General features: G+C 36.4%; 1 long non-coding RNA gene across 1 annotated transcript; it reads left to right on the top strand.

Moving 5' to 3' along the window:
• The first annotated feature begins 21,609 nt into the window (after positions 1 to 21,609).
• LOC149260002 (uncharacterized) lies at positions 21,610 to 22,744 on the top strand. Its single transcript, XR_016247891.1, has 3 exons — positions 21,610 to 22,064; positions 22,152 to 22,216; positions 22,572 to 22,744. It is a non-coding gene; the product is annotated as an uncharacterized LOC149260002 (long non-coding RNA).
• The last annotated feature ends 2,266 nt before the right edge of the window (positions 22,745 to 25,010 follow it).

Genomic DNA, 25,010 nt, shown 5'->3' with positions numbered 1-25,010 from the left:
TCCTGGTACATACTTGACATCGGTCAAGGTAAGGCGAGCTCCATGCTCCCTTTGAAAAATAACCGTGCCTACACCTGAGACACTATACTTTTCATCATTACCCATCGCTATGAATATTTGGAGATCTTTCTCCTCCAAAGTACTGAACAAACTCTTGTCGCCAGTCATGTGGAAAGAAGCTCCACTGTCAAGAAACCAACCACTTCCCACCATGGATGAAACCATGCATGCGAACAGTGTGAAATCCAACTCGAACTATGAGGCCAGTGCCTCACCTTCTAATCCTTCCATGGATCCCTTCTTGGATTTCCTCAGTCGACAATTTGGAGGGAAATGGCCCACCTTATGACAATGAAAGCATCGCACTTTCAATTTGTCAATCTTCTTCCCACCATGGGAAGAACTGGATTCGAAATGAGAAACCTTCTCCTTCCCCTTCTTCGCCTTACTCGCTAAGGCACATTTTTCTTCTTCCTCCATGGATGAAGAACCATCTCTGGTGCTTCTTCTTATCTCCTCCTGCATCAAATCCAACCAAAGTCGTTCCCAATCTGGCAGTTTCTCTCTTCCATTAACCGAGTCCTGGTAGCTATGCCAGCTCTTAGGAAGACCGAGGAGTGCAAAACTCAACATGTCATCATTAGCTGCCGTGATCCCTACACTTCCAAGCTCATCCCTACATGTGGTGAGCTTGTTCAGATACGTAGAGATCGTGTCGCCCTTTTCACAATCGATCTTTCGAAGCTTGTCTTTCAATGCCAGCTTCCTTTGATCACTGCTATTCTTATATAGATCTTTCAATGTTTTCCACATTGAAAACGATGTCTCCTTCCCATGGAGACTCAAGACTGTGATCTCAAACTCCCTCCAGAAGGATTCTCCTTGCTCTAGCTATGCATTTCTTCCATTCATCCAATTCAGCAGCACCAGTCGGCTTGGGGACTTCTTGATCAATAAAGTCCTTTAGATCATTATCCTCTAGTACTGCTTCCATGCGATCCTTCCAGGCTATATAATTCGAACTACCATTAAGGGCATATTCGAGTCTCAAACCATTGAATGCCATAGGAGAAATAGAGATGTGATAAGAACTCGATTTCTATATTCAAGAATCACAAACTTCAACTTCTCCCTTCTTGTATATTGTTCTTCCTTGATCACCTGTGCTCCGATACCATGTAGAAATTCCCATTGTAGATCACCTAATAATGCAATAGACTAAAGCAAAATACTTGATCTACTTCTACGACCAATTTAGCAGAAGCTTAATCGAACATGAGCAACATCAATAAGAACACATATAACTGATAAGAAGGAATCAATCACACATAACACAGAAGATATAACCCGGGGAAAGCCTCAGCCTAAAACCCCAACTCTGTATTATCATATAGGTGGAAATATAGCCAATATTACAAAAAGAATCGGCTCAACGCTATCCTGCTATCTCTGCAATACCTTCGCTGCTCATAGATAGTCAAAGGCCTCTATCTAACCTCTGGTCTGCCCTCCAAGCCTCCTATTTCTTTGCGCAATTCTGATTGGGGTCCAGTGCAACCACTTGTGTGAATTGGCCTCTTCACACACTCACTAACCTCTAATCCAACTGCGCAATCCTGAAGGAGATAAATCCTCATCCATGGATGAGCTTCCTTTATAGGAAAAATTTCATCCAACTGATAGTACACTGTCCCTTCTTTGATCTCAACTGGGTCTCTGTCTGAACTGACATGCATGAGTTATTCATGAGAGAATCTTCAGTTATCTGAGGTGCAGCAATTATATGCAAGCATGCATTAACTAACTGAACTGACATTAATTTAAACAAATTGTTTAAATCAATCTAACTGGACTTGACTCTGTTAACTGAGCCAACTAATTACAACTCAAATTAGAACTCATCCTTATCTCTTTAACTGAAGGATAAATTCTTCAATTAATAGAGAAACTATTGCATGTCCTCACATAGATTTCATGTTTGATTTTTCACAACTAATTAACTCATGGAGTATTAATTTATTTATTTTCACATAGCTATTAAGTTCAAATTCGAATTTTACTTCCTATGTTTAGTCCAGGGACTGACTAAAATAAGAATCCATCATGAACTGCTAAAAATAGCAATTCTATTTTTAGCACTTCCATTTTTCATTCCCTGTTGCTCAATCCAGCACTAGTACCCAAACTACTATTTATAGTAGTGCTATTTTTATCACTTCTATTTTTAGCATTTCTTGTTGCTATTTTCCACAGTCCTTATCTCCGCTTTCTTGTATTTTGGTTTCTAGTCCTAATAACCTAGAGAAGAAATATATGGAAGCTACTTGTTTGGTTGTTTCTTTAGGGAATTGAGTACTCTTTGATCTTTGTATTTAGTTGGCTTTAAGTGGACTTGTCTTGTCACTTTTGAACATTTGATTCTAAGTGATTGACCAACCACTCCACTAGTCTTGAAAGGCTTTTGATCTTTCTTTTGAAATTGTGGATTTTCCTCCTTAAGGGAAAAGGTTTGATGGTGAGTCTCTCTTTCTTGAAAATTCATTTGAATAATCCCGTAAGGGAAGGCTCTGCATATAAGTTGGGTATGGCCAATATTCTTGTGGATGTCAACCAAAGGACCCCTCCAAAAAAGGATCCTTGTGATTTTCCTTTCTTTGGAAACATTGGTACCCCCTTGATGGCCACTTTTAATATTCCTAGATTGAATGTTGAACTACCAGTGTGGTTGTGGTCCACTCTGAATATTCCAATTGTTCTTGAAGCTTTTCAGATGAATTCTTTATTTCAAGGGCATCAAATGGGTGTTAATTGTTCATATTCTTCACAAGAAAATCTAGACTTCCTCTTTCTCCTTCATCTTGTAATAAGAAATCTAAAAAGAGGAGAAAGAGGAAGAATAAGAAGAAGAATAGTTCTCTCCATGAATCATCACCAACCTTTACAAGTCATGTTGGAGATGAGCCTTCAGCCATTGCAAGTCACGTTGGGGGCATAAGTCTAGTCACTGCAAGTCATACTAGCAATGAATCACCTATCTATGTAAGTCATATTCCTATTAAATCACTCGTTTCTATGAGTAGGACTGGGGGCACAAGTCCTATCTCTCTTGGGAAAGAGTCACTAACCTCTGCAAGTCATGTTGGAGACTCTCCACCAACCACTGCTAGTCATGTTGGGGGAATGGATGTTGATAAAAAACCTAGGTGTAGAAGATTTAAACCTAAGTTCCCTTGTAAGATATGTAAGGGAGACCATCTTACTCATTTGTGCCCTGGTATTTCAGTGGTACAAAGGTTATGGTCTGAGTCTAAAGGTTCTTCTACTCCTGAATCTGTTATGGTTTCTCAACAATCTAATCAGCCATTGGTTGATGAAGTGGTCGAGCCAGTGAAATCTTTGGCTGATTCCACTCCTCTTTTGTGGGGTGAAGTGCCTAACAACAAAGTCTTCTTGATTTCTAGTTCAGAGTATTCTAGTCTACGGGGCATGTCAGTCTCTTTGAGTATACCCCCTCCAAGTTCTAGGAGTGTCTCATTTGATTGGGATAATATTGTTGAGCCTCGTCTTCCTTCTACTGCACCTTTCCAAATAATGGTTAGGGTTAATTCCACAAATATCTATCGACGTATGGTGGATGAAGGATCCTCTGCGAGTATTATATCCTCCTCGTCTTGGAAAGGTTTGGGTTCTCCAAAGTTGTTGGCAACTGATAGTCAGTTGTTAGCCTATGATAGAAGACTTGGTGAATATATGGGTGTTCTTCCTCAAATGCCTATTACTTTAGGTGGGAAGATTGTCTTAATCGATATGGTGGATGCCTATTACTTGGGTGTGATTATGTCTATGATATGAATGTTGTGGTGTCTTCACTATTTCGAGTGATGTATTTTCCTTGTAAATGAAGTATTTTCACTATTGATCAGCTTGCATCTGATAATCACCATCCTAATTGAAATTTAGTTCATAATTCCCCTTGGTATGTTCCAAGTGTTCAAGTAAACTCTGCCCGGCCACAGGTAAACTATGTGGCATTATACCCTCAATGGTCAATTGCTTCTGAGAAGGATCCTTTGAACTATTATTTTCCTTCACGGGACTTGGTCCCGACAGTTGCTTGAGTGATTTCTCCTATGGGGGCATGGGACCCCTTAATTCCCTCTTTTGATCCTTCTAGTTCTCATGATTTCTCGAAAGTTGAGTTGCCTTCGCAAGAGGGATTTTTTGAAGTCATGAAGTTTCTACTACCAAAGGAGTCCTTAGATATCATTTTTGGGATTCAACTGCGTTAAGTAAGTCATTCAAACGTATGACCATTTCCATGAGAGGTAGTCGTAACTGACTAATTTCTCATGATTTTTGAATAGTTCACTTAGCACTCATTGCATCGGGTGATGCTCACAGGGGTGAAGAAGTGGGATTGAAACTAGTGAAATGTGGAGAACGAATCACATAGCATCAATCATCACTTCCGGGGCTTGCACCCGGTAACCAGGACTTCCCAGGAGGTCACCCATCCCAGAACTCCTCTGGCTCAAGCGCGCTTAATTGTGGAGTTTTCCCCACAATCAAGCCCACTTAGCTTGCTACCCCATTTGCAAAACCTTAGCAAGTATTGTGCCTCATGAACCATTCAAGTAGAGATCCCTTGACTCTTTTTGATTCCCACAAGGGGCTTGTCCTAAAGAACTATTATGTGTAAGTTGCAAGGTTGCATGGTTCCCTGTACCATATTGTATATATAAGGTACATATTTTCAAGTTTGGTATTCTATAACATAAGCTTTTATCTGAAGTTTATATATGGGATGTATTAACTTCTTTCCTAGTGTTCCTATTTATGTCTACAGAACTTTGAAGACTTCTCCTTTGGGCATTTTTATGGTTGATCTGTTCTGATAGGTATTGGTTCTCGAAACTAGCATATAGGTTATGTTCTTCACCTGCATTGTGCATTTATTAGTTTCCTTTTCTGTTTTGGCCCTAAGATCGACCCCACCAAGATGTGTCACAGATCCTTCTCACTGCTTAGAAGTGTCATAACTTGTGTGGTAGGAGCCTACCTTATCATGAGCGCCCTAGATAGTACCTTGTTGTCACTTAGCATCCATGATGAACATTTGTTCTTAGGCTCGGGAGTCCTCTTTTAGTCATGCCGTGACTTTGCTATGAAGCCTCATTCCTCTTCTTCTTTGCTATCTTTATGGATTTATACCCTAGAGGCTCCCATGTGTTAATTTGTACTGTTGCATTGCATATTGACTACTTGTACCCTTTTGGCCTTAAGCTGACTTCACTTGGACTCGTGTATAAGCCACTTTTGACCATGACCTTTCTGCAAGTTCAAACTATGCATTCATTAGGCTTTGTGACTTGACATATTTTATCTTTGGAAAGAACATTCCTTTGAGTGTTGACGACCGATATTTGCCACCGTGCATAGCACATAGGAATGTTCCAATCCCAAGAACTAGCGCATATTCCCTTAACACTCGTTCTTTCCACTGTACTATAAGCATTCTTTTATTCTTTTTCAAGCTTTAAATATGAAAAACATTAAAAAAATTCCAAAAAAGAGTGGGAACGGGACATTTACTTCCGTATTTGATGGAAACAAGAGTCAGTTGTGTCACCCTTGAACAAAGCACTCAAAACAAGTCTTTCCTCCATTGGGATGGGACTTAGTTTGACTTTAGGAGAGCCATAACCTTGTTCTTGAGTCAGTCCTCCTCTAGTTGGTTATCTCTTCCAATCATATGGAGAGTTTGTTAATGCCTCCTGCATTGCAAAGTTATACAAAATTATATTATGCAACCATAGAGTCACATTTGAGGAATTCAACATGTGTCGGCTATTTTGTGGTGTCCCTTGACTCATTTTCAGTCAGCCATACCCAGTCTGTCAAGTTATCTTTAGTATCACCTTAGTTATTTGGTCCTTTGCTCGTGTTGGTTAAGAAGGTCTTTGTTGACTTCTTGCTGACGGGTCTACTCTTATCGACTATGACAAATTGCTCTAAGAGTAGGCCTATAGTCTCACCCTGGCCCTATTTACATCATTGATAGGTGATTTTGTGCTCATCATTAATCAATATCATGGGTCTTTGACTGAGTGGTTTCCCTTGTGTTCGACATTAGGTTACATTCTCATACATTGGGATTCGTGTAATACCTTGGCTTCCATTTGACCCTATTTGTGGATTCCCTGCCGATGGGTTAGCTCTCATTATTGTTTGGTTCAGAGGGTGCCTGCCATGTGCTAGCCACATCTTGTGTATGCCAGAAACGTACTTCAGAACGGTTACTTCATCTCTTCTCATCTGAGTTCTTATAAATTATCGGTTTGCAGGTTATACTCACGTTGGTTGATGTGGGATGCATTAATGCCTTCCTTCTAGTATATCTTTTCCCATCGACTCCAACTCATTGCTCTGGGAACAAGGTCTAGAGTCATTTTTCAGTACCTTAGGTTTTGCAGTCATCAGTGGCAGACTGCTTCACTATCAGTGGTGAGAATACATCAATGTCTCCAGATTGATAGATTCTCTTAAGTGTTTGACTTCAACACATTTATTCGCACTTGTTAGATTGTACTAGGGTACATTGACTCTCATCATCATTATCGGTGAGTTTCCTCGCGTTTGTTAACGATATACATCAATAATGGTAATCAAACGATTTATCACATGGTTTATGTCAGCTCATTTCTTCCCATAGTGTAGAAATGTACCATTTGCGGTAGGTGAATACCTCAGGTTGCGTCAACATTTTGGTTAACTTGTCAGCCCGTTTAGTTTTCTACTAGTGTTACCAGCGACCCTTTTATGTTACATTTAATCACAACAACATCATGTATGTTGGCACTCGAGTTTATGCAGTACCACTAGTCCACCTATATGATTAGGTACTATTATGAGGATCAACTATGTAGCATTAGTGATCGCACATTCTTCGAGCATCATTGATCATATTTTCTTCTATATGTGATATTGAGACATAACTTTGTTTTGTTCTTTTGCGGCTATGATAAGATGATCCATTATGTATTCTTTAGTTTTCTTGTACACTTATGTATAGATGTTGTATCCACTCTATACTTAATCAACGGGCATGCTTTACTATCTCTGAGCATGGTTATGCCCGTCTCAGACATGAGTGTTCTTTCTGACTCCTTCCACAAGTATTCAATGGGTTGGAATCTAGTGATCTCCTCTTAGGTCCTCAAACGATCTCTATTTTTACTTAATACATTTTGGCCATCATGTACCCATTTTGACCTCAAATATTAGGGGGCATCTGTTATAGCATCATTCAACACTCTTGTAGTTTTGATGCTCTGGTATGGCCTTAGGTAGCCCTTTCCCATACAAACTTGATCATTTACTAAAAAACAATATTTTGAATTCCATACGCAACTCTGCCCTTTAAAAAGAGCGTACACACACAGGTACCATAATACAGAACTCATATATATTATTTAAAATATGAAAAAATAAAATAATATCCTATTTTTTGGGCGGGGTTTACGGGTTTCACTGAAAGCCCACCTACAGGAGCTCATGGTCTATCTAAATTGAATGATTTCTAGTGGTATTTATACACCTCATGGGAAGGCTTAATGAGATTAAGGAGATAGGATATCGACATTATAGTATTTTCGGTCCCCAGATCAAGTCTGATTTTCCCTGTGCCTCCTGCACTCCCAGTCATAGGAAACCCTTGTTTCCTTGCATAGATGTTCATCCTTCATTATATGACATCCTTTTTCACATGCTTGAGAGGTGATCTTTGAGGCTTGGGATGGATGGATCTGGAGGAAGGTTTCGTTGGTGTCGTGGTCAGATCAGGTTGTATCTCTCCACTACTCTTTGTTGATATCAATAAAGAAGCTTTGTCTAGTTTCCGATATGTTATGATCTCATGTTTTTATGATTCATGTGTAATATGTCATGATTTATATGTTTATGCTTGATTATCTAACATGTTTATTATGCACGCACTTTGAAATACTTACTATGTATATGCTTATTTGAACTGTGTTGCGGGTCTGCTATCTTGGGAGGAAGCAAAGGGTTTGGACCCTACAGGATCGACATCAAACTAGGACCTACAGGTACTTGTCTCAAATCAAAATTTGGTAGTTTCTATAGTTTTCTTGCTTGAACATATGCTTCTTGTTGATTTTTTTTCCTCGATCTATTGAGGTTGTCAACCCTTACCGTAGAGAAGTTTTTCGCGCTAACATGCATCCGCACGTGTGAATGAAATATACCCTTCCAAGGCCTTCTAGAAACTTCGCTTGGTTTGCTTCCTTGTTGAGGGATGGTAGGTGACATATTAGGCTCCTCTTCCAGCAACTTTGATCCTCTTCCTGTAACTTGATAATTTTGACCTTGAAGTAGTAAATCCCAGCCTTCCTTATTCACACATGTGAGAGAGAAGTAGCCCAAAAACCTTCCTTCTCCTTCTTTGTTAGCCTTCTTGTGCTTCTCCTTTTCTTAGATGATGAGAAGTGTATGTGTGTCCAAAGGAGGTTGAGTTCTCTCCTTTATATTGGCTTCTAAGGTGGAACTAGCTACTCAAAATAGGTCGACTTCTCAGCTGTTGGGCCGACTTCATCTTTAGGGGTATTTTGACATTTTAAATAAAAGAATAATTAGTTTTTACAAGTTATAATGTGTCTGATGGGCTCTCCAACATATGGCAATGCCTCTTTTTACTTCTTGAGCTAGGAAAAACCCTAGAAGCACTCAATGGGTGCTTGACCTATAAATAAAAGACCTTGAGCATGAAACCCATGCTCCAAAAATAACAATAATATTTTTTCTTTAATATACAAGTATCAAAAGTACATTTCATATTTATGAAGATCAAACCTAGTTACACATTTTTCAACACTCCCTCCTAACTAGGGAGGTATTCATAAATGGTACAATGACATTCTCAATTTGAAGAGATCTCATAAGAAGAGTTGGATTGGTAACCCATCTCTTTAGCATCATACCTACCAGCATTGTCACATAACAAGGCCTTGACTAAAAACTTTATATCTCCATAAGATCAGAGCACAATGTTGGTGAGACCGATGATTCATAGACACCATCATCATTGTATCTCAAGGCACATACCCCACCCAGGTGTTCATAGGGTATGTCCTTCTAGGACTATTCTTATCTTGGATTCCCAGTCCTCAAAGAATATCGGTCCTCTATGACTACTATTATCTTGAATTCCCCACATCATCCTCAAAGAGTATCAAATGCCAGATGCTTACCCGATCCTCGATTCTTTCTTCCCAAGTGAAGATAAGAATGATGTGCCTATCTCTCCCTCTCAACTAGGGAGGATATATCAACCAAACCAAGCTTGTCTCTCAAATACACAAGCTTCTTATTAGGAATATATTTTGTCAATATATGAGCTACCTGATCATCGGTGGAGATATACCATAGTTGTAATACACCATCTTGTACTAGCTTTTGAATGTAGTGATACTTGTTATCTATATGCTTTGTCTTTCCATGAAACATTGGGTCTTCATACAACCTTATACATTTGGTGTTATCATAATGTATCACTGTAAGGTCCATTGGTCCTTCAAACAAGTCAAAAACAACTTCTTCAACCAGACAACTTCCCTTCTTACTTCATAGGCTGCAACATATTTAGCGTCAACACTACTCAAAGCAACTGATTCTTGCTTTTGGCTCATCCATGAGACTATGGAGGATTCCAAACTGAAACATCCTCCTATAGTGCTTCTTCCATGCTGCTCACTGTCTCCCCATTCTGAATATATATATCCAATCAAGTGGACATCATTCCTCCTATCATACTTCGGGAAATAGTGGATTGTTCCTTGTAGATATCTCATTATATGCTTGGATTTTATCCAATGATCATGCTTCGGCTCAACTTGGAACTGACTGAGAACATTCATTGCAAAACATATGTCTGATCAAGTATTCACCAAGTACATCAGTGAGCGAATCAATTGTCTATACATGTTCGGATCCATTGGTCTCGATTCAAAACTCCTTAGCCTCTTCAAATTTGTGATCATGGGGGTTATCATAGGTTTGCAATCCATCATGTCAAACCTCTTCAGCATATCAATCACATACTTTCCTTGACCTAGATAAATCTCATCAGGTCCTTGCTAAACTTCCAGTCCCAAATAGTAATGCATCAACCCTATATTCTTCATGTCGAATTATACTGCTAGTTGCTTCTTACACTCTTGGATTCGACCTTCCACACTTTTCAAGAGAAGATCATCCACATACAGAAGAATGATTGCAGGCTCATTCTTCACAAACTTGATATAGATATTTGGATCAACATAATTCTTTGTGAAGCCCAATCTTTGTAGGTATGTATCCATCCTTGTATATCATGCCCTTGGTACTTTCTTAAGGCCATATAATGCCTTTGTCAACTTGCAAACATAAGCCTCTCTATGTTTGACTTAAAATCCCAAGGGTTTCACTATATATACTTCTTCATCAATTGTGCCATTCAAGAATGCAGTCTTGACATCCATTTGATGAATATTCCATCCCATCAATGTTGCCAAAAAGACCAGTGAATGTATAGTTGTATACCTTTTTGTGGGAGCAAATGTCTCTTCATAATCAATGCCCTCTTATTGAGAGAAGCCCCTAGCCACAAACATTGCCTTATACTTATCAATACTTCCATCTGCCGCATGTTTAATCTTGTAGAGCCATCTGGAGGTCACCACATATTTGTCTTCAGGCCTAGGTATAATCTCCCAAACTCCATTTTTCATTATTGATTGATACTCTTCATTCATGGAATCCTTCCATTCTTGATGGTTTACAATCTCTTCAAATTTGGATGGATTTGCTTCTATTAGATTCACCATGTATGTTGCATACCCATAATATCTTTTGGGCTTCTTACTTTCCCTGAATGTGCCCTTGGATGCTCCTAGATGTCCCTCTGCATCTAAAAGAGTAGATTTCAACCAGTTAGGTCTCTTTCTAGTTTCGGGGTTGACCACAAGTTGCACAGGTCCACTGGGACCTTCATCTTCATGATTTGATTCGTCTACCTTCCTAGTGCCTTGTTCTTCGAATATAGGCAGTTATTCATCATAACAGTACATCAAGAGATCCTTTGATTTCTTAAATGCAATACTCTCATCAAATATCACATCTCTACTAACCTTTATTCAGTGTCATTCGTTTATATAAATCCTATAGGCCTTAGAAGAATTATTATAGCCAACAAATGTTCCCTTCGTACCTCAAGCATCCAAATTGTTTCTTTTTTACTTCGCTATATGAATATATATAGTACAACCAAAAATTCAGAGATGGTCCACACTTGGTTTCTTCCCAGTGAATGCTTCTTCGAGAGTTATGTTACCGAGTGACCTATGGGGACTTTGATTTTGAATGTATACATCAGTCTTAGTTTCTTCACCCCACAAAAAAAATTGGCAAATATTGATCATGTAACATGACTTTTTCACTTTCTTCAATAGATCAATTCTTTCATTTTGTAACTCCATTTTGTTCAGGATTGTATGGGACTATCAACTCCCTCTTAATCCCAGACTCCTTACAGAAGGCTATGATTTCCTTTGAAGTATATTCTCCTCCATTATCGGATCTTAATATATTTATTCTCCTTTCTGTAAGGTTCTCCACTTCAACTTTGAATTCCTGAAATTTGACAAATACTTCATCCTTGGATTTCACCATATAAACCCAAGTTTCCTTGAATTGTCATCAATGAATATTGCATAATATAAGTGACCTCCAAGATACTTTTCAGACATAGGACAACAAATATCGGAATGAATAAGATCCATAATCTCTTTTGGGCTTGAAGCACTGCTTCCTAATGGTCTCTTCGTATTTTTACCTAATGCACATCCCTTGCATACTCCTTCATGATCCTCCTTGAGTTTGGGGATGCCATTCACCAATGAATTTATGGTTGGTAAGATTTTTTAGTGAAGGAAACCAAACCTTCTATGCAAAATTTCACATTGGTTAACTTCAATGTGAACCAAAACTTGAGAGAGGGGAGTCAACAACTTGTAGAGTCTTCCTTCACAGATCCAATCATCTTTGCATTTTAGATGCTAGACCTTTTATCCCATAATACAACCTTTCCATCTATGAAAGAAGTCATGTCTCCCTTATCTTCTAGACATGAAATGGAAATTAGATTCTTATGGAAACCTGGAACAAATATGATGTCGTTGAGATGAATATTTCCTCCACTCTCCATCTCTAGCGAGGTTGATCCAATTCCCCTCACAAGGTATCTCTTCTTGTCAACAATCTTAACGGAGTAAGAAAATTTTCCTCTTGATAATGTATTTAGTTGCTCGTGATCACCATTCATATGTCTTGATTCTCCACTGTTAATCACCCAAATATTCTCATCCTCAAATGTGCCAGTAAGTGCTGAGAATAGACCTGCGTCCTTTGAAGATGTCTTGGTCATATCATTCTTGAGAGAAAATAGGAGATCACATAGTTCTTTAATTCCCTTCATGATATGAGTTGGCGACCATTGTACGGTTCTTCAATAACTTCTTCAATGTAGTATAGATTTTCACCATGCCCTTAGCCAACCTTTACTTTGATACCATGTTGAGAAATCTAAAGGGCAATAGTTAGGATGATTTCTCTTACTGATAACTACTTGTGATGTCTTTTTACTTTTCTTACTTATTAGATTCTTCTCTTATTATTATGTTTGTTCTTATCATCAAACAACTACCAAAACAAGAAGAAAAATAGTACACAAGAACATAAAATATAGGTTGCAAGCCAGGGCCAAAACCTCTCCACTTGAGAGGAAAACCTGTAAATCTCTTCTCTTCTTATAGATTCTTTAATTGATGAATTCGAAGACCTCTAGACCAAGACCAATACCCTTACAATACAAATTTGATATCCTTGACGATGTTCTTCCTTTGTCCAAGTCAAACCCAGTTAAATCTCTTCCAGCAGCATAATTTCAACCCCTAGTTTCAGAATTTCGTCCTCTATTGCAGGTTTGAAATTTTCGGCCCCTGCAACTGCTACTGTACCCATACATGTGAACGAAATTTACCCTTCCAAGGCCTTATATAAACTTCACTTGGATTTCTTCCTTGTCTAGGGATGGTAGGTGACCTATTATGCTCCTCTTCCAGCAACTTTGATCCTCTTCCTATAACTTGAGAATTTCGACCTTGAAGCAGTAAACCCTAGCCTTCCTTCTTCGCACGTGTGTGAGAGAAGTAGCCCAAAAACCTTCCTTCTTCATCCTTCTCCTTCTTGTGCTTCTCCTTTTCTCAAATGATGAGAAGTGTATGTGTGTCCAAAGGAGGTCGAGTTCTCTCCTTTATATAGGCTTCTAAGGTGGGTGTGGCTCCTCAAATAGACCGACTTCTCAGCTGTCGGGCTGACTTGGTCTTTGAGGGTATTTTGACACTTTTAAATACAAAAATAATTCTTTTTACAAGTTATAATGTGTCTGATGGACTCTTCAACATATGACAATGACTCTTTTTACTTCTTGACCTAGGACAAACCCTAGAAGCACTCAATAGGTGCTTGACCTCTAAAATAAAATACCTTTAGCATGAAACCCATGCTCCAAAAATAAAAATAATATTATTTTTTGTAATATACAAGAATCAAAAGTACATTTCATAGTTATGAACACTGAACCTAGTTACACATTTTTCAACAACATGCATAAAGGGATCAAATGCATGGTTGTCATATCTTCAAGCTATAATTTTGGTTTCAACAAAATAACTTCTCCAATGCTAAATGAAGCTCCAAGACTAACAAAAGAATAAAATGTAAACCTTCTTTTCTATGCACAGTTCTCCTTGAGTAGTAGCACTGATCAAGCTTCTATGCCATGTGCTCTCCCCGAGTCTATGCATCTCTCATAGCTCTTCTGCATTCATTTAATGAATATGTGTCCAATATTAATAGACTGCAATAGAAACTTACTTCTCCTACTCTGAATCTGAAGTGGAGGAGATTAGCTTCAATCTCTTATTTGTTTTTGGACTTTTCTTCATCACATATATCTTATTTGCATTTTTGATCCCTTTTGCTATTACCTTTCCAGCGTATTCTTCCATAATTATGCATCCTATTTAGGTAAAAGCAACTACGTGTCCTCTATCAAACATTTGACCCACACTTAGGATGTTTTTCTTCAACCCTTCAACCTATAATACATTAGCCGCTTTTGTATTTTTAACATCAAAATATGCTTTACCTTTTCTTGGCACCTTCTTTGGTGCATTGTTTCCAAGAATAACATCACCACCCTTGGTTTTCTTGAGAGATAAATCTACTCTTATCTTCAAACATGTGATGAGAACATCCATTGTCTATGTACCAATGATCATCTTCTTCAAATGCACAAAGTGCAAGGCCACACTTCACTTGTTGCTTTTACCTTTTCTTGGTATGATGAATTTTGATGGATGCATCATCTTTAGGTCTTTCATTAAATTAGTTATTGTCTAGTTGCTTGTCTTGGATAGGTTCTACCTATTGTCTATAATGTCTAAAAGAATTCATTGACTTGCTCCTACATTCTTTTGCCACGTGTCCGAATTTATTGCATGTATAACACCTTATCTACCAAGAGAAGGGGGAAAAGGATCACAGTACTTCTAATTCATGTTTCTTTCATTTCTATATGATCTGCAATCAACAGTCTTATGACCAAATAAATTGCATGTAAAACAATAACCTTCAAAGAAACTTGAATACATGGGAACCAATGATCTTCTTAAGGAGAGATTGTTTGCATGAGGTTTGAATAATCTGTTTCTTCTATCGACTACATTGTGTCCAAAGTTATGACAGATAAAACACTCAATATCATCAATAAAGGGAGAGAATGAATTAATGTTACTTCTTGAGATTTTTTCATTTCTACCATACCCATTCCTGGGAGCAAACGATTTTCTTTGAAGAGTCACTTTCATTTGTTGTTGGTTTTGTTGCCTAATTGATTCTTTACTAAGGTTTTCAGAATTTGCTTTGTTATCTCGAAGACTTCCCGCACACACCTGTGAGTTGGATTCTCCCTTCATTTTTTCATGAAAACCAAGGCCTAATTTAATGGAGGGAGACATTTGACTGCTAAGAATATTGTCCAAGATCTTGGTATTGTCTTGAAATCTAAACTGATTTTCATTTTCTGTTGATTTACCTCTTAATGAGATTACCGCTATTTCTAATTTCTCACAATCATTCTGTATTTATTTTAATTGATTGCTTATTGCTTCTTCAACTTTTCTTGCATCTTCCAACTGGGTTATTAACTCGATAATTTCCTCTTTAAGCCCATTTTCATGTTCTTCAAACACCTGAAGCAGCTCCTTATTCCATTCGTTTGAATTTTCTAGATCATATTTCAGAGAGATAATATCATATTCAAGTCTTTCACAATGTCATCTCCTTTCGTTAAGCTTGTTGTAATGTCTTATGATTTATCCAGATCATGTTCCATGTTTTCATATGCCTACAATTCTTTCTTGAGATTGTCAATTCTTTTCAATAAAGAAACAAGTTTACTTCTAATATGGGAGTATTTATCTAACATTTCTTCTTTTGAATCTATAACTCCATCTGATATGATGGAAGTATGGGTTCATGGCCATACTCGTCTTCTAATAGGCTACATGTTTCTTCTTCAAATACATTAAATGTTTTGAAAGCGAGATTACCTATAAGATTACCTTATGAATGAACTTCTTTCTCAACTATGTTACTTTTGCTATTTTATCCTTCATGGATGGTCTGCAAGTTATCCCATACATCCTTTATAGACTCATAGAGCATAACTTTCTCAAGTTCTGAATCATGTATGCCACAATAGATTGTATTTATTTCCTAATGATTTTTTTGCAATTCTTGACTTGATGGGGGATTTTTAGTATAACCATTACATACTAAATTCAAAACATAAAATCTAAGGGATAATAACCTAAAGTTAATCTCTTCTTTCCATTCCTGATAATTTGCATAATTGTGCAGAAGCATATCTTGATTATTCATAGTTTTTGACACGACTTGTTCCGCTAATGATTGTCCCTGATCGATAGTTGTAGATATTGCCACTATATGTGATACATCGCTTGTACTATCACAATTTTCCTGAATCCTTTCTTTGAGCTATCATCTTCTTGTGCTTTTGTGCCATGATCCCTTAGATCTCCTCCCAGTTGTTAAACTAATTCCTGAAGGACCTTTCTTTGATACCAATTGTTAGAAATACTTAGAAAGGGGGTGAATCAATATTTCTTGATAATTCAACTTTTACCCATTTTCACTCTTCTTTACAATGTTAACTGACTCATATTTAACTAGCAATACATTAGGACAACAAATTTGTGCATAAACAAGTAACATGTGTAAACCATGAGCAACATATAATCATAAATGCAAGTGAAACATAAGAGCACAACACATCAACAAGTAATCAACATTACATATAGACATTGGATATTAGGTGGAAAACTTAGCTGGGAAAAACCACCATTGTTGTTGTCTTTGTCTTATGTTATTAATATTCAAAAAATATTATTTTAAATCTTGCACTAGCATAGACTTTTACCAATGCACAAGCTCATACTTGTTGGAGGCTACCACCTCCTATTGTTTCTCTAGCTACCACTTGAAGGAAACTACTGCTCCCCAAGAAATTTCTTTGGCCACCACCGAAAGGAAGTTACCATTCCCTCACTAAAGGCTCCAACGCTTATACCCTTTGTGGACCCAGTTTCAAAATATTTCACACCGGATCCACCTGCAACAAAAGTTGAATCTTGTAGGCCGTGTTTCATCCCATTTTAAAACTGGGCCCACAAAAACTTCATGCTTGAACACTAAATACAAATATGACCATACAATCTCCTCTACAAAACTGACAACAAGCTCTCTCTATAATAATCAAACCAGCTAGTGGAGAAACATAGATGCATACATCAACAATCAATTTGATATAAAACCATTCACTATATCCAATAAACGAAAACAACCAATCTCTACTCTCATCAATAGGAAACTACCATAAACCCTAATAGTATCAAATTCTCTGCCCATACATCAACAACATCATCACAAACTTAATCTCAACATTGCTTAGAAAACGATCAAGACAACCAACAATTAATATCAATCATCAAAACCTCTATCAACCATACAAGCCTTCACATGACATTATTTGGTAGTATACCCACTCAATGCTTATCAAGTTATATACAAAGGTAACAATACATAGATTAGGGGGACACAAGAGCATTAACTCATCTAGCCATGCATTCTCTCAACAATATTCAAGCAGTCTCTTTGAATGATACTCTGGTCACAATTCCAATATCCAATTCTTTGACTCAACTCAAACATTAAACTTATAAGCACAAACCTTTGTGATACAACCATATAGAAATATAAGACATATGTTAACCCTCAGTCCATGATCTAGGATCCTTCCTTTAGTGATGTTGAACAAAATTGCTTAAAGAGCATTAAAATACCATAAATGAAACATCCATGAAGAAGCGACACAAAAAAGAGAGTCACAATATAGATTATGCACCAAGATTTTTTAACGAAGTTCATTCACAATGTGTGAGCTACGTCTGTGGGCCCAACTTTAGAGTGGAGCGGCCTCTATATTATCTCGAAAAAATAATGGAAAATACATGGAAATACCTCACTTCTAGAGATGACCCAAAAAAATAGGCTACTCAGATCCTAATTCTGACAACACTAGTGGATTCCTTGTGAAATTTTAAGAAAATGAGTATAAAATTGACCAGGTTTTGGTACTATCAACTCCTCAAATTTCATGCCACAACAGATTAGAATATGCTTGTAAACTTCCTCTGAATATTCCATAGAATATGTATCAGAATATTCTTAGGAATATGCTTCAAGATTCATGCCTACATAGAACCCCTCTCAGTCTGCCACCCATCATGCTGACTTTCGTCGTCTCTCTTTATGGTTGCGGTCTCCTCTTACATTTGAATGGGAACAAATTCAAATGTGTATGGGCCAGTAAACATGCCAAAGCTCGCTCCACTCACAGACTGGTTGTCAAGTTTAAAATAAGTCATGTGGTTGGGGAGCTCCCTAGGTCAACCCGCAGGCCTCCTGTTTTACATTATATTGTTGTGTGTTGGTTATATTAAATATAACCATGTGATAACCATATACCATAACAATAATACATCGTGCTCCCATTCAACCCATGTGCTTTACATGTTGTGTAGTCCACGTTGGATGAAATTCCCAATTGGCATGTTCATTGGTAGTCATTGTTTGTTGGGGTTTGGACGGGGGTCCCCGGGTCACACCTGTTTGTTTGTTGGGGTTTGGACGAGGGTCCCGGGGTCAAACCTATGGGCCTTTGGTACCTTTTTAAATATAATAACAAGGCCTTTGTTTAAATATATTTTACCATTCATATTTATCAACAGAGTTTGTTGGTGCAACAAAATATGGTTGGGTGTGACATTGACGAGGTCAGTTGTTCGACCCGTGAATTGTCCACCCAAATGATATTTTGTGATTGTTGAAACAACCGGGCCAATTGGGTGTTTCCACATGGTGCCCTAGGATTAGGCCACCTCACTTCCAACTAGGTGCCTCGTACTGTGACATGTCGTCATGTCAGTGTGCCACATCAACTATGGATCCCCCATCTGTTGACTATAACTATTGATTAGGTTGTCACATGGTAGCATGTGGGAGTGCCATGTGGCACCTTATGGGTCCCACCCACACAATTTTTTTGTTGTTTGTGCCAAACTTCATATGAGCGTAACTTTGTCACACGAACTCGAATTAAGGTGTTGTTCACGTCGTTGGAATCGTCTCGATGAGATCTACGACTTGGTGCTGGTTTTTCTGAGATTTAAGGACTTAAAAATTTTGAACCTTTTTGGATACTCTTGGATCAATCCTCCCCATTGAGAAGCATTTGGGCCTCCAAAAGACTTATCAATCAACAGGTAGGTGAGGGAATTACTCCCTCACTTTCATCTTCTCAATCCATCACGCCTTGTTGGGATGCTTTCCTTGAAACCCATTCAAAGGTACTCCACATCTCTTTGTCATGGTTCTTTTGTATAGGACGATGTCTTCAAGCAACTTGTCCAAGTATTACGAAGCGAAATCATCCACTGGTGGAACTTGACTACTCTCCTCTCGATCCATGATCATGGGAGGTTCGTAAAGTTTCAAGTTCTCTAAATTGACTATGAAATACATTTTCATATAAGCCGAAGATAAAGGAAATAAGCATTTGTCCCAATATTTTCCAAGATGATGAATGGAGCATATCTAATTGGTTTCAACTTTTTGCCTTCTCCCTTCAACCTGTCCTTGCTGATGTGAATCCATACTCAGTCTCCCACCTAAAATTGATGATCAATTTTGTGGTTTTCATGTCAGGATTTATGTTGTGCCTAACTCTTCTCCAAATGTTCCTACATTGTTTGAGGTTTCATTTGGATCCTTTGAATGAACTTGCGAGTTTTGTCTTCCCTACTTTGTTCATTGGAATCCTCGTCCTTCCCAAAGACCAAATCTAAGGGTGACTTTGGTAGGTACCTAAAGGATGTCTCAAATGGTGAACTTTGAGTAGAAGAGTGCAAAGCCCTATTATATGAATGTCGAGCGTAATGTATCCGTTCATCCCACAACTTAGGATGCTTGCTGCAATACCCTCAAAGCAAATGAACCATTGTTTTGTTAACGACCTCTATTTTTCTGTTGGTTTGTGGATGGAAAACTATACTCGAATTTATCTTGGTGTCCATCATTCTCCACAAGCTTGGCCTAAACTCTCCAAGGAATCAAGAATCTCGATCCAAGGCATTGGATGTGGGTAGTCCAAAATAGACCCATACATGCTAAAAGAAAAGTTGAGCATTTTTCTTTGCAGTAATCTGCCTTTTACATGGCATCAAGACACACATCTTGCTAAACCTATCCACTACTACATACAAGTATTCATGAACCCTTTTTGACAAAGGAAACCCCCTTACAAAATCCATGGAGATACTCTCCCAAGGATGAGAAGGAACAGGGAGTGGTGTGTACAACCCCAATTTTCTATTAGTGGGATTACAAATAGAGCACATCACACACCCCTTTACATACTTGGTTACAATTTTTTCCATTTAAGGCCAATAACAAAATCTTTCAAATGAGCCAAATTTTTTCCTACCCCAAAGTGACCAAACATTGTAATAATTTTTAATGTATAAAATTAATTATAAATTTATAAAATATTATTTTTATGTATAAAATTAATTATAAATTTAAGAGATATAAAAAAAAATTGAAAATATATATATTAAATTAAATTAAATCATATTTAATTCATAGGTATAGCTATAGTATGAAATATTATGTAAACTATGAGATTCAAAGTTCATATCTAATCATTTTCTTTTTTAAAATATTCTAATGCTAGACGGTTCTAAATTAGTTGAATAAAAGGAGTCTAAATCTATTTTAAATTTGGATTTACTAAGAGTCGAATAAGCCAGGAGTTATGGATCTAAGCTCATTGCATTCCATAATGGATTGAGTTATGGATCTAAGTTCATACTCTTACATTCCATAATGGATTTCCTAAAGCCTTTTATGCTTCATCATAACATAATGGATTTCCTAAAACCTTTTATACTTCATCATAACATAATAGATTTCCTACAACCTTTTATACTTCATCATACCAAATACAATGGACGATACAAAATAATAAACTTATAGTTTAATTTAATTTTATAATTTATAGATAAAATTATAATTATTAATTTTATCTTTTATTTTTATAATTTTAATTATTGAGAAATCTATATCTCTTATTATTATTATTATTATTATTTTATTTTATTTTTTAATAAAATTAAATTATTTATATTGAAATTGTAACATTTTTACTATTACATATCATTATTAATTAAATATATAAACTTTTTTATTCATAATTTAATCCTACTAAATTAATAATTTTTTTTTAAAATCATTTAAAATTAAATTATTAAATTAAAATAATATCCTGACAATTCAAATTATCACTTAGTAATATGAAATCAGTAAATCTTAAAATAAATATATTCATACATGTAACTAAATTTTCAAAATAAATTAAAATAATATTTTTTACATAAAACACACCCAAAAATAAGTAAATCTAAAATTAAAAATAATATATATATATATATATATATAACTAACACACAAAACTAAATATAAAATTAAAAATAATATATATATATATATATATATATATATATATATAACTAACACACAAAACTAAATATAAGAAAATTTTACATAAAATAAGTAAATATGAGAATAAATATATTCGCACTTATATGTAATTTTAGGAGATTTAGGAAACAGAATAAATAAATATACAAAATAATTGCATAAAACACACCAAAATAAATCATGTCTTAGAATTTAAAAAATAATTTATGTAATGGACTTATACATGCAGCATAGACATTCCAGCCCGATATTCTTTAAACTGTTTGTATCCATCCGAATATCTCAACTGTCCATAGTGACCGACTGACCTACAATGCGATGGCGGTGGAGCTAAAGATAAAACAAAATTCAACATATAGATGAAAAAAGCTTGTGACCGTTTGAAATAGAAAGGGTATAAAGCCCTTTGCAAACACCCAACATCGAACACTTGCATTTCATACTTATTTCCTTGCTCTCCTATGTGGTCTGGGTTTATTGCAGTTCTATTTTTTTGGTCCATGGCATGGCCATGCCTATTTATTGGTTTTTACAGTCCTTTTTGAGTATCAGGTTTTTCATTTTTGATCTGGGTTGTGGTTGGCGTTTCTGGATATGTTTTCTTTTTTATTATTCTGTGTGTTTTGTTTGGTCCTCCGATTTTATTTTGTTGCGGGAAGCAGAGCAGAAGAGAGACAGATAGAAATGAATCCCTGATTCCTGATTTCTATACAGCCAGAGACAGATAGAAATGAATCTCTGATTTGGGATCTCTATAAAGCCAGGTTTGCTTATCTTTGGACTTAATTTGAATCTGTAATTTCTTTAAATTTTTTGATATTGAAATGAACCCTGATCACAGTGCCTTGCAGGCGGAGCCGGCATTGAGGGACAAAATGAGATGAGGAAATTATGAAAATTGTTTTGGCGCGTAAACGTAAGTTTGTTTTCATATTTTTGTTCTCCATTTCCGCATGTTTTTCCCATTTATCCATATTTTAATCTCCTTTTTCATGATATCCCCCATTTGCCTGTCATTTAATCTTAATTTAGCATTGACGGCAATTTTTCCCTATTTTCTTGTAAGTTAATTTCCAAGTACCTTTTCAGCAAATTTTTTTGCCATTTGCCCAAAAATTAATCTATAATAATCGTTTTCAGCTTTTGATGGTTCGATTGATTCTGGGTTTTTGCAGTATTTTCTGCTCTTGTGATAGAGCTTGAGTTCAATACTTCATTGAATCTTTCTTTTTCAATCTTTATCTTCTCTTATCTCGCTGGATGGTTTGTAGGTGAGCTACGCGGAGGAAAAACAGAAGATGAACAATCGCCTCATTTTCCAAATGTGGAAATTCAATTGGCCTGTATGATGTGGGCAATTGCAGGCGTTCTCGCCAGTACAGCCTCAACAAACCTTCTCCGGTGCAGCATTAGCTTCGGCTTCGACGCGGGTAGGACACACTCACCCTTCTTCCGTACAGTGTTAGTTGCGTGCCATTTTCTTCCTTGTTTTTGCAAAATTAATCCAACTTTAAATCGCATTCATACAAAAAGTACAGAAACGTCATAGCCTTCCTAGTGAGATTGGTTTTTTTACTATATGGTGGATCAGTAATTGTTTAGGCTAATTTTTCGTAATTGTTTGGACTAATTTAAGGGAGACCCATGATCAACCATTATTGCCGTTACTATAACATGTTACTATAACACCAAGAGTATATCCAACAACCTGCCACCTAGATATATCAAATTCTTATGATTTAACAAGAAATGAGATTCATTAATAAAAGGAGTCTACTCCATAAGCTGAGTTTCTAACAAAACATTATACTCAATAAAATTTACACCAAAGTCTTGTGGACTTACTTACCATTAAACCACACATCACAATTTTTATGTTAGTTAAAGGGATATGGGGTAAGTAGGTACACTTCTTAAAAAGTTGTAGGGGTAGGGTGTTAATACAAAAAGTACAAAAACATTATAACCCAGTGAGAATATGGTTCGTATGTTAGTGGTATCTGGAGTGCTAGGTTCACTTAAGACGTTCTAGGTGTAGGGTATATTAACATACCCAATATAGGCAGTATCTTCGATCCTTAGAGTATTTTGGGCAGGTTCTAGATAGACTAGTGGATTTGGTTAGTTGCAATATCTATTAAATTATATACTTTTAATTTTGGATATTTTTAATTAAATTATTAGAATTTTTCAAAATAATATTGGGATAATTTTAATTAAAATAGGGTTATTTCTTTATTATTTTTAACATGTATATAGTTATTTTTTTATTTATTTTTTAGCCTGTTTTATTAATTTGAGAGACAACTAAATTAATTTATTTAACTTTTGATAAATTAGGTTATTTGAAAAAGCCATATTTGATTACATTTTTCAAGTTTTTTTTGGATTTTTAAATTTTTTTTCTTAAATTTAAAATAGAATTATGGTTATTTTTTTAATTCTCAACGGGTTAGATTATTTTGAAAATACCAAGATAAATTTATGTACTAGACATGTTAGATTACATTTTCATAAGCTATGACAAGTACTTTATTTGTCTTATTTGTCTTTTCATTTTATGATAAGTTTAGTTTTTTTTTTAATTAATATTTATATTGCATTATAATATATTAAAATATCAAAATATATTAGTATTTTTTGTCTATAAGTTGAGTTTTTTTTTATACATTAATATTTATATTGCTTTAAAATATCAAAACATCATACTAAATTAGTCAGATACCCATAACTTAAATGAGTATATCAGATACCCATAACTTAAATGAGTTTTTTCATAGGCAATTTTAATCTGTCATGAAGAGATAATTTTAACTGGCTATAGATACTACCAAAAACGAAGTCTAGATACTACCAAAAACAAGTCTATCTACTACCATGTTGTAATACAAAAATTGCTACTAAACCTTTAACCCATTCGCTTCACAGCTGACGGGAAGGGCATTCCCAACCTAATCATTCCCCAATACTTACGGCTTTTTGAGGTAAGTGGGCCAATCACCAAATAGTATTGGCTTTTTGAGGTAAGTGGGCCAATCACCAAATTCTTACCAGATCATCTGCTCTTAGATGGACAAGCCCATCGAAGCTTCCAATGAGTTAGGCATATGTGGCAAGTGTTCCTAAGAAAGAAGAAAGAAAATAGCCTAGATAAAAATAACCTAGAACGAACGAGAACAGAAAACCACCCTCACTTTCCTCGAATTCGAAACAACCGGCACTCTACTCGAATCTAGACAAGTGGTCGTTCTCCTCATGCCAGTTGAGAAAGACTCTTGAACCGGACACAACATCGATGAAATTTTTCATTGGAACCACTGGAGAAAGATCCTCGGACCATACACTGCTTGACTGCTGGAATTTTCATCGGCGATGACAATGCCCGAAAACAATGGTAGGGTGCAGGTGGGAGCTAACAAAATTGGCAACCCTTCCCAAACTTCGAATTTCGAATTTGAATATTCGAACTTCAATGTTGAAGTTTGACGAACGCTGTGACATAGACTGGTGCAGGGTTTTTGGTCTCAATCTTGGAGGAGTTGGAGGGTCAGCCTCACACTGAAGGTGGCTCTCTGAATGCGCTAGCTTGACATCCAGTCTTTTCAGTCAAACACATTGATAATATCTGAACTTGTTTGATGTGATTTAAACCGAAAAATATGTCATACCTTTCTACTTTTCCTTCTGTTCTGCCAAAGACTGCCCAACAA

This window comes from Pinus tabuliformis, chromosome 6 (assembly GCF_031772625.1).
Source record: "Pinus tabuliformis cultivar Carrire ecotype Pingquan chromosome 6, CPIR1, whole genome shotgun sequence".
NCBI lineage: Eukaryota > Viridiplantae > Streptophyta > Pinopsida > Pinales > Pinaceae > Pinus > Pinus tabuliformis.
This window is presented reverse-complemented; position numbering and strand designations above follow the sequence as displayed.